The sequence below is a fragment of the Mus caroli genome, unplaced genomic scaffold (assembly GCF_978045245.1).
Source record: "Mus caroli unplaced genomic scaffold, Mus_caroli_1 scaffold_13, whole genome shotgun sequence".
Taxonomy (NCBI): domain Eukaryota; kingdom Metazoa; phylum Chordata; class Mammalia; order Rodentia; family Muridae; genus Mus; species Mus caroli.
This window is the reverse complement of record NW_028227268.1, coordinates 100,998,251-101,001,626: the sequence shown is the minus strand read 5'-3', so window position 1 is coordinate 101,001,626 and position 3,376 is coordinate 100,998,251. Positions and strand designations below refer to the sequence as shown.

Genomic DNA, 3,376 nt, shown 5'->3' with positions numbered 1-3,376 from the left:
TTGGTACCTGCTTCTGCTTTGGCCTTAGCTGGCTTCCTTTGTTACTGGCTGGACAGTCCTACATAATCTTGCTCCAGATCACAGAAGCTGGACTTCCAAAAAGACTAGCCCGACTGCTTCTCTCGCCAGCCCTCACTGCGGGTGGGTATTCTCGTGTGGGATGAAACACTGAGTACAGTAGACACTAAGGCTGATGAGCAGACAGTGAGCTTAGAGTGACAGGATTTGTTCTAAGCATATACTCTGCCAAAGCATGGAAGGAGAAAAAAGATTTTAAAAAAAAATACATTCTTAAAGTTTAAGAGACATATTTAGTGCAGCAAAATGTTTAATTTTAAATATAACAGGAGTTCCAAAAATAAACAGAGAAACAGTGCATAAAGGAAGAAGCAGTATTTGAATTTGGGGATTTTTTCCAAAAACCCAAAATATATCAAAACACAAGATGTACAATGTAGATCAAAAGAATTGTATTAAAAACAAAAACAAACAAATACACACACACACACACACACACACAAACTGGCAGAGGGCTGGCGAGATAGCTTAGTCAGTCAGTAAAGAGCCTGGCAAACAAGAAAAGGCAAGTTTGGTGCCAAGAACCCAAGGGGTTTTGTTTTTTGTTTTTTGTTTTAAAGTGTGGTGGCACTGCTGCAATCCCAGTGTTGAGGAGACAGATACAGGCAGGCCCCTGGAGCTCACTGGTCAGCCATCCTAGCCATCTGGTCAGCCATCCTAGCCATCCTGTCAAGTTTAAGATAAAAGACTGTCCCAAAGAAAGACAGCACCTGGGGTTGTCCTCTGGCCTACATACACAGTAAAACTCATTGAAGACATCACAGCCCAACACTGAAACCTAAAGGCAGAGTAAAATTTTCCAAATAGTCAGAAAGAGATTACCCCCAAAGAAACAAGGCCCACAGCTGACTATGTCAGAGCTTATGTAAGCAATGCCATGGGCTATCTTCTTTAAATAAAAGAGAAATAAATGCCTGCAAACATAGAATTTCACGCCCTCTGACATATTCTTCAAGAATGAAAAGTTGCATAAGCACATTCCTGAGGGACTGTTAAAGGGTTGCAGCATTAGGAAGAACCCCTGTTGTAGTGTGCCCTATGTCTTTGCTTGGGTGCTGATTACACACATGGCATATTGGTTTCTTTTCTGTTGCGTTGATAAAATAGTATGTGCAAATGCAACTTATGGAAGAGAGAGTTTGTTTGGGTTCACAGTTCCAGGGGAGCGTCCTAATGGCAGAAGAGGCATGGTGGCAAAGCTACCAACCAGAAAACTGAGAGATCACATCTTTACCCTCAAGCAGGAAACAGAGAAGGACCTGGGAGTGGGGTGTGTCTACAAACTCTCAAAGCTCACCCTCGGTGACTTTCTTCCTGCTGCAAGGCTTTGACCCCTACAGGTGCACAGCCTCTCCAAACAGTCTCAGCAAATGGACATCAAGTGCTTGCATATGTGATTCTCTGTAGAACATTCTCATGCAGACCAGCACAGGTGGCTCTCTTACTGAAATCTAAAGTTCTCTTAGGACTTGTGCATTCTTTTGTCTGAAAGTTACACTTCAACTCATTTAAAAACAAACAAAAATCTTAAAAAATAAAGGCACTCTGTGGGTTAGTTGATACACTGCTTGCCTTCATGCAGGAAGTCCTGGGTTTGGTTCCCAACACCACATAAAACTGGGCATGTTGGCACACACCTGTAATCCCAGCACTCAGGAGGGAGCAGGAGGACCAGAAACACGAGGTCAAGCTCAGCTATGGAACATGTTTTCGACTAGGCTGCAGGAGAACCTGTCTCTAATTAACTAGTCAACTAAAGCCATTCTTGTTTGCATTGGTACTCTTCAGAACCATTTCATTACCCTCCGGAGGATAGAACTCAACTGTATAAATATGAAATGGTTAATATTTCAAATCACTGCACACAAAGGCTAGCTGTATAAGCCACACCCATTTTCTTTCTGGTGTTAGCTCTTTTAAACATATTTTTTGCTTGGTTTTATTATTTATCTGCTTCTTTAAGTTATTAAAATCATCTCTTTCTGGTTGTATTAATTTCCAATTTAAACTTCAAACTGAATCTCAAGTTATTTTGCCTCAGGCCCATCACCAGGGCCTGTAGAAGGGCTGTAGGAGTGGGGCCAGGAATGTGTCTTTCAGGCTTCTCTAGGGAGGATGCAGTTCCCTCCTCACAGGATGTGGGTGCTTCCCTAGAAAGCCTGTCTGAATGTTTCTGCCCTCTGTTCTGTACTGGCTCACTCATTGACAAAGGTCCCCTGAGTACCTTCTTACTGCCCAGGTCCTTGAGTGGAAGTGGAAAGTTAAGGGCTCTTTGGAAAATCAATTGTGTCAGATAGTGTTTGGCTGGGGCAAACAGGTGAAGATACATGTCACTGAAGCAGACACAGGTGAAAGGCTAAGGCAGACTCAGAGCTAGCTGTACAATGCTGAGAGAAGCTTCCATGCTGGTCTGAATCCCTCCTGCTGATTTGTGCCAATTAGGCTGAGGCTTGACTGTTCCTGCTAGGTCATGCCATCCCAACACTACTAAACTGGACTGCTGGTATATCTGTAAAGTGTTTGCAAGTGGTTCGAGCTACCACTGCTGACCTGTGGACTAAACTACTGATTTCCTAACAGTACAGAAGGAATTTGCTCCTAAGAACCATTTCTAAACAGGCCCACTTCAAATCCTTTCTTTCCCATTACCTCTGGTGGGTGGTGGGTTAGATGGGAGGTTAAAGCATTTAAGAACTCTTATTAAAAGTAGGGTTTGGAAAAATTAAAGTTATACATGTCTTATACCTTCTTCTATGAAAGGTCATCTCCAGAGCTCATCCCTTCCTAGATGAGGCTATGTGAGCTAGTCCTCGCCTCTCTCTACATGTAGGCACAATCTCTGTCACTACCCCTTCCTCCTTGCCCTATGGATTAATTACATTTCTCATCACTATGACCCAATTTCTTATAGAAACAGTTAAGTGTGGGAAGGCTTAGTTCCTCTATTCTCTGGGGGACAGTCTTGTCACACCAAGTAGAGCACAAGGATGGAAGCAGGTCAGTCCATCGCAGCTGGAGCATGAGGCAGTAACTCATTATATCTTGAGAGACCAGAAAAAAAAAAAAAAAAGAGTGCAAATACAGTCCAAACAGATACCAGAACTGGAGAGATGGCTCAGTAGCTAAGAGCACTGGCTGCAACTCAGGTGGACCTAGGTTTGGTTCCCAGCATCTACCTGGTAGCTTACAACCAAACATAGCTCCAATTCCAGTTGATCAGCACCCTCTTCTGGCCTGTAAGGGCAGCAGGCACATACAGTGTGTTCACATTCAGACAAAACACTCATCTACATAAAAT

At 43.2% G+C, this 3,376-nt stretch overlaps 1 long non-coding RNA gene across 1 annotated transcript in view; it reads right to left on the bottom strand.

Moving 5' to 3' along the window:
* Positions 1-354: 354 nt before the first annotated feature.
* The window catches only part of LOC147001582 (uncharacterized), a 9,528-nt gene continuing 6,506 nt past the window's right edge, over positions 355-3,376 (bottom strand). The window contains exon 3 of the long non-coding RNA XR_015044804.1: positions 355-3,376. This exon is cut by the window's right edge and continues 1,031 nt beyond it. This is a non-coding gene — a long non-coding RNA (uncharacterized LOC147001582).